Consider the following 7,908-nt stretch of genomic DNA (forward strand, 5'->3'; position numbering starts at 1 on the left):
AAAAAAAAAAAAAAAAGAAGAAGAAAATGGTGATCTGAGCTGGGACTATGGCTCAAGTGGTAGACTGCTTGCCAAGAAAGCAAAAAGCCCTAAGCTTGAATCTCATACTGCCCCTCAAATATATGTATGTGTATACACACACATACTGGGGAGACCAGTCAATAGTTATTTGATCATTTCCCCAAACCTACGTATCTATGTTGTATGCACAGTCACATCCTAGTTTGTGTCTGAGCGTATTAAAAAAAAATAATATACCTAAAACTTGGCAAATTCCCAAGTTGTTCATTTGAGCATCAATCTTCCTCTGATGCTCCTACTTCTACTCTAAGAAATCCTCACATTCCCAAAGTTCCTCACCTGAGACACCCACTCGAGTAACTGATTTCAGCCAACTAATATAACCAACACTTGATTTAATCATTAACATTTCTAAAAAAGCCCTTGACTTTTCAGTGTCAAGAGCTCCTTAAGAATTTTCAAAGTGGTATTTGACCCTCTCCACCCAAACTCACATAGGCATTCACACAAAATTTTCATACAATTTCAAGAGATTCAAGGTCATACAGTCAAAATGTATCTCTGAACCAATAGGTTAAAAACTCTTGTATTTAGGAGCTGGGAAGGTGGCTCAGTGGTAGAGCGCTTGCCTTGCATGCATGAGGCCCAGGGTTCAATTCCTCAGCACCACATAAGCAAAAGAAAAAAGCCAGAAGTGGCGCTGTGGCTCAAGTGGTAGAGTGCTAGCCTTGAGCTGAAGAGCTGAGGGACAGTGCCCAGGCCCAGAGTTCAGGCCCCACGTCCGGACCCCCCCCCAAAAAAAAAGAAAAAAAAAACTCTTGTATTTAATATATCCACATATTAGATAGGGGAAGGGAAGGTGGCTCAGTGGTAGAGCGCTTGCCTTGAGCTGAAGAGCTGAGGGACAGCGCTCAAGCCCAGAGTTCAAGCCCCATGACCGACCAAAAAAAAAAAACAAAAAAACCAGGGGAGCTGTGGCTCAACTGGTAGAGCACTACCCTTGAGCACAAAGAGGTTCAGGGACAGCACCCAGGCCCTGACTTTAAGCCCCACAACAGACAAATAAAATACAATAAAAAATAAAGGAAATGAAAGAAGCCCAACAATTAGTTTTGTATACAGCCCTGTCACTGGAAGTAGATGCTTCCTCATGAAAAAAGGAGAAGAATTAGACTTAGCTCTATCCTGGGTCAATTGAACTGGTTTATAGGCTCTGAATATACAGTAATGCTCTAGAAATCTTGTCTGAAGTTTCATGATACATGGCAAATACTACATACATAAAATAAAGCATGCATACATATATGTTCACAAAAAATTTGTATCAAATCATGCTTTTATCCCAGCAGTGCGCTAATTTTTAGCTTCTTCAATCCTTAGCTGCTAACTAGGCAGCCATTCCTCTTCCACCTTCCCTCCTATCAGATGCAGACAGCTCTCTAAGTTTATTCTTTGATTTCTCCTCACTCTTGATATTATATTAGTTTCTGTTTTGTTTTTCTTTTGTATCAGTACTGGGGTTTAAACTCCATGCCCTGAGCTCCTGCTTGGCTTTCTTGCTCACTGCTGATGCTGACCACTTGAGCCACACCTCCAGTCCAGCTTTTTGCTGGTTAGAGATGGGAGTCTCATAAACTTTTTTCCCAGGATGGCTTCAGTCCTTCTGAGCTTTTGTGTTCAAGGCTAGCATTCTACCACTTGAGCCACAGCTCCACTTCAGGCTTTTTGAGGTTAAGTTGACTTAAGAGTCTCAGGGAATTTTTAGCCAAAGCTGACTTGGAACTCCCAGCCTCAGATCTCAGCCTCTTGTGTAGCTAAGATTACAGATGTGATCCTGTAACAGTGTTGAAAAATGTAAATCTCTTTAATCCCATATCCCTTTGGTCTCCAATCCATTCCTAGATAATTATACTATATCCTGTTATCTTCATGTTGTTGTTCTTATACATTCCCTCTTAAATGTATCATCTATTATAATCTTTAACAACCCGTACTCATCAGTAACCCAAATCTGACTATTGTAAAGTACAAATAATCTCAAGAAATCATCTCCCTTGACATCACAATTCAATAGTCTCAAAGGTCTCCAACCCAATTTTCTTTTTTTTTCTCCTTTTTCTTTTTTTTTTGTCGGTCATGGGGCTTGAACTCTGAGCCTGGGCACTGTCCCTCAGCTCTTCAGCTCAAGGCAAGCACTCTACCGCTTGAGCCACAGCGCCACTTCCGGTTTTCTAGTGCTTTAGTGGAGATAAGAGTCTCATGGACTTTCCTTGCCCAGGCTGGCTTTGAACTGTATCCTCAGATCTCAGCCTCCTGAGTAGCTAGGATTACAGGTGTGAGCTACCGGTGCCTGACTCCAACCCAATTTTCATGTATGATCTATTTTTTTTTTCAGGTAAGGGGTAGGTTTATTCAGTAGACCTGCTGAGACCAGGCAAGGTTGGCACTCCACGTGGCTGGGAAAGGCCTGGGAATGAGAGAGAGCTGGGAAAGAGAGGAAAGAGCTAGAAAAGAGCAGAGAGAGGGGTAAGAACAGTAGCACTCACGTGGTATTCAGGTACTCCACGTGGCTGGGAAAGAGAGGAGAGAGAGAGGAAAGAGCTAGAGCAGAGAGAGAGAGAGCAGAAAAGAAGAGCAAGAGAGAGAGTGAGAGCAGAAAAGAAGAGCAAGAGCTGTATGATCTATTTCAAAACCAGAGTATGGGAGCTTTTGCTCAGTGGTATAATGCCTGACTAGTTGATGCAAGCCTTGACTTCAAACTACCATACAAGGAATGAGATGAAGGGAGAAAGAAAAGAAGAGAGGGAGAAACAGGGTAAAGGAGGAAGGGATATTTTTAATAAGGAAATGGCTCAAGTGGTAAAGCACCTGCCTAGCCCAAGTTAAAACCAAAAAACTAATAAATAAAAACCAAAGAGATTTCCTACTCAAATCTTTTATGGCCTCCCAAATGCCCATAGAATAAAGTACATGGATTACAAACTTTATGATCTTCCACTTCTACAAGTAAAATTGACTTGCTAGTTTTCAAATTACACTAGTTTTGATCTTACTTTACTCTGTTCTTCTCCACCAGTAAAACATCTACTAACTCTTTATAGAATCCTCAAATCTATCCTACATGAAGTCTTCCCTAATCACCCATTTCATCATGTCCCTGCCCAAAAGGAATTTTTCCCTCCCTCCCTAGTTTCATACAACTTTATTTTGCTTTCAAAAGCAATGTTAGTTAGTTGGACCCATCTATCTTTCTCCCCTTCAGACAAGGCCTCTGTGATACTAGCACCTGACATATACTAGAATATCATGTTTTTAATCAACATCTAAACAATGAATGGCAGGTTACAAAGGGAGAACATACGATGTTATTTCTCAAAGTACCTTTGCTTACCTTCCCAATTTCTAGTCCATTCTTAAACAGTTTTAAGCAATGTTTCATGGGGACATTTCCTCACTTCCCCTGGTTCTTTGTAGGTTTAGCTGCTAGCCTAACCACATTAGCATTTAACAGCAGCAGCAACACAGACTTAAGTTTTAAAAAGCAAAGACTGCCTTGTCAACAGTAAAACACAAGTTTTTTGTTTTTTTATGATCTTAACAAGTATATATACAAAACTAATTCTTCACAAAGATTCCAGAAAGGGGGGAAAAGGCCCAATACAGTTTTATCTACCAGGCACCATTTAAAGAGAACTTAATATCCATTTAAATCATCAGCAAACTTTGCACATTTATAACCAGACATCAGCAAACTTGAATACTATACTATACAATTACATGAACACATCTAAATCACCAAACTGACCACGCAAAGTAGCTCACATAGCTTCGCTGAAAAAAAATGAAAATAAAAACCCAAATTACTTCCAAAATATTCCAGTGATCATACCAACTTACAAATCTACATTCTTCTACTTGCACCATCTCTCGCCATTTCTTTTCCCACAAACTTCCTTCAACATACATACAACCTCCCTTACTAGGGTAATTTCTTGGTTTCCTCAAGATATTGTCTGATCATTTAGTAGCAGGTATAGAGGTCTAAACTATTTTTTGTTTAAGCAAACCAAACTACAAGTCTGAGATAAAGAAAGTTATTCCTGCTGGGCACCAGTGGTTCACACCTGTAATCCTATCTACTGAGGAGGCTAAGATCTGAGGATCGAGGTTCAAAGCCAGCCTGGGCAGGAAAGTCTGTAAGATTCTTATCTCCAATAAACCACTAGAAAACCGGAAGAAGTATCACTGTGGCTCAAGTGGTAGAGTGCTCGCCTTGAGCTGAAGAGCGCAGGGCAGCCACTTAAGCCCAGAGTTCAAGCCCCACGACCAACCAAAAAAAGAAGAAAGAAAGAAAGAAAGAAAATTATTCCTGCTTGGTTATCTTCTCAATGACTGTTATTAGTAATACAATTGATTTGTCTCAAGGGATAATGAATGGAATACACTTGCTACAACTGCAACCTGTTTAATATCCAAAAAAGCTACAAATTTGCCTCTTCAAAGTTTATAAGGATATATAAATGCTCCTGTTTTGGGACATTTAAGGAATAAAGGCCACATAATGTACCCTCTTTGATGTTTCCATAACTAAATAGCACTGAGTGGGATTGAAAATATTAACCTAATTCTAAATTTTGAACTTCAGAAAAAAATATATACACAGATAAATAGTAACTATCTATCCCCCCCCAGGTAATACATAATGCATTTTTCTTGAACTGCCAAAAACTCATTTTCAAATTTGTCCACATTATGTTGAGAGTTCAGACAAAGCAGCACTCTTGGTGCTCCAGGATTAAGTTTTCAAAAGCCAGTGTTGTAATCTGAAAACACTTGAAACTCATTTAACTGCTTTTACTATTTCTCTTTAGCCTGTTCACCTTAGAATGCTGAAGGGTGGGCTGGAGGTGCCAAAAGAGCACCTGCCTAGCAAGCAAGAAGCTCTGAGTTCAAACCCTAGTACTGAAGGGAAACAAAAACTTAGGGATGAAAGTACTAACTTAAAAACCAAAGAAGGGACAATTCACCATGGTTAAATAAGAACGATACACTACATAATATATTAACAAAATTTAACTGTATCAAAAGGCTCAAAAAACTTTGGACTTAATGTGGCTAAGTGGTAGAGTGCTTGCCTAACAGGCATGAAGCCTTGAGTTCAATTCCTCAGTACCACATAAACAGAAAAAGCAAGAAGTGGCGCTGTGGCTCAAGTGGTAGAGTGCTAGCCTTGAGCAAAAGAAGCTGAAGGACAGTGCCCAAGCCCTGAGTTCAAGCCCCAGGACTGGGAGAAAGAAAGAAAGAAAGAAAGAAAGAAAGAAAGAAAGAAAGAAAGAAAGAAAGAAAGAAAGAAAGAAAGAAAGAAAGAGGAAAGAAGGAAGGAAGGAGAGAGAGGGAGGGAAGGAGGGAGGGAGGGAGGGAAGGAGGGAGGGGGGAGGAAGGAAGGAAGGAAGGGAGAGAGGGAGGGCAAGTGGGAAGGATGGAAGGGAGGGAGGGAGGGAGGGAGGGAGTTTTCTCTTTCATTTCTGTTCTACTAAGCACTAATGGAAAATTATATATGGATAAGCCCGAGTTGAAAAAAATATTAGTTTTATCTTTCAATATGAAAACATTAAAGAAAATGTCCTTAAGCATTAAACCCTGTGTGAAGGGTGTTTTACAGAAGATTGGTCCTTATTTATAAGATTGATTTTCCCTACATGATTTATCTATGTAATAATAAGCCTCTCACATAGCCACACACAAACATTTTCTGGAATGATTGCAGGCCTAGGAAGGTTGGATCTTAAACTCTCGAGGTTAGAGTAGACATTTATAAAACTCAACAGCTCACAGAGTTCTCCCTCACCCTCCAACTATGAGTGAATGACTAAGCCAGCTTTAGCTTAAAGTGCTGGCCTTGTCTAAAGACATCTAACAGAAGCTGACATACATACAACTTCCTGGAGAGTATTTAAGGCTGACAGTTCATACTAGTCCCTACCCCTCCTCCACCAAAAAAATCAGTAGGCCTTTCAAATACTCATTAAAAAAAAAAATTCACTTTCAGTAAGTGCTGTTCATCATCAATATCATTCTGCAACAACTACTGAAGCCCTATTATAAAGTATAAGAATTTAATTCTAGACCACAAGAAATGTCCCTTAAGACGATCACCCATTTGTCCTTATTTCATCTAAAATGTTTCCTTAAGACAATCTGTTAAGTGTGGTTAGACTTACAGAAAACGGGCAATGCCAACTGAGATATATTATTTATTAAATCACTGGACGTTCACCTTCAGTTCCCTAATTATCAGTGGATGCTTACGCTTTAATAAAACAAAACCTTACCATTTTGGGTACTTCAGAACAAACATGAACAACAGAAAAAACTGAAATCTTTTCTCTTATTCCTTCTATATCTGAACAAGGGCCTACATTATCTCCTATATAGCTCCTATGGGACACTCACTATTAAGCAAAAAGTAAATTTCATTTCTCCATACCAGTTTTGAGATTGTGATTAAAAAAAAAAAGACTTCAAATAAGGTGAGCCAAAAGATTAAGTAAACAGTTATTCTTAATCTGATTGCTCTGTTTTTGTTTGAGTCAGAAGCCCTGTTGAAAACAACAGTCTAATTCCAATCAAAAGAAAAGTAGCTCAGTGGTGAGCTCAGTGGTGGAAATGTAGCTCAGTGGTGGATGGTCTGTATACACAAGTCCCTTACATACCATTCCTAACACTAAAAGAAAAAGGGGAAAAAGAGGAAGAGACAAGCCCTGGACACAGAAAAAATCTGCACACAAAACTCAAGAGCAAATACACTACATGTGATAACTATACATTTCCTTTTGCACTCATAAGAAAATTATACTTAGATGAAGGTATTTTTACTGCCTTTTAGGGTAGCTTGTCAAGAACTCAAATTCTACCGAGTCAAAATATTATTCAATTAAGAAAAAAAAAAAAGCCAACACACACAACTTCATCTCCATGAACCTCCCTTCCCTTGAGTGGAGAAACAATCCAGTAACTTACTATCCCAGTTCAATTATAGGAAAAAAGAATTTTTTTAAGAGACAAGACTGAGGTGGAATGGGAAAAAGGACCACTGTCAGCCCAGGAGATGCTCTGGGCCAAAAGCTGCCCCCATTCTCACCCAGCACCTGTCCAAACTGACAGGTTCACTCCCACAACCTTCCTCCTTATGATCTTTCCTAAACGCCTTAAGAATATGTGAAGTTTGCCCGGACTGCATAAACAATTCAGCGCAACTGACACCGGCTCTAAAGTAAACAATTAATACACAGTATTTTAAATTTAATGGTGGGAAGAAAAGGATGGAACAACAGGCAACAGCTCCTCCAACTGGTTGGAGCATATATCAATATAAACCCTAAAAACATTTTTTCCAACAACTTCAAGTTCTGGTGGATACAGTCGTATGCACCGTAGAAACTTTGGGACCAGCAACCACCACACAACAGGTGAGAGAGGCCGTGGACATCACTGCACAGTGAAGTGCACGGCATCCATGGCAAAGCTTCCAGTCCCTGCTCCCACCCCCACCCCCGAAAGGCCGCCGACATTCACAAGACCCCCCTCAGACCCTCTGTCTTTCCAGCAGAAAAGGTTCGGATCCGTCGGAGGGGCGCGTCACCCCGCACTCCCCTACCCGGGGCACCGCCACCCCAGGCACGGGAAGAACCGAGGGCCCTCGCCGGGCACGTCGCTGCAGAAGAAAACACAATGTCGCTCCTTATTTCTGCGTACAAAAGGACTTTGCGCCGTCCTCCTCCAACTGCCGCCCGGTCGCCTGCTAACAACTTGCAAGAAGGTGGGCAACGCGCCATATTTCAGCGTCCCCCGGTCTACCTGGGTAACAAGCCCACGCCACCCCGGCAG

General features: G+C 40.7%; 1 protein-coding gene across 1 annotated transcript in view; it reads right to left on the reverse strand.

Moving 5' to 3' along the window:
- Nrf1 (nuclear respiratory factor 1) overlaps positions 1-7,908 on the reverse strand; it is a 122,445-nt gene that overhangs the window by 113,867 nt on the left and 670 nt on the right. The window lies entirely within an intron of this gene.

The sequence above is a fragment of the Dipodomys ordii genome, unplaced genomic scaffold (assembly GCF_000151885.1).
Source record: "Dipodomys ordii isolate 6190 unplaced genomic scaffold, Dord_2.0 Scaffold48, whole genome shotgun sequence".
NCBI classification, from domain to species: Eukaryota; Metazoa; Chordata; class Mammalia; order Rodentia; family Heteromyidae; genus Dipodomys; species Dipodomys ordii.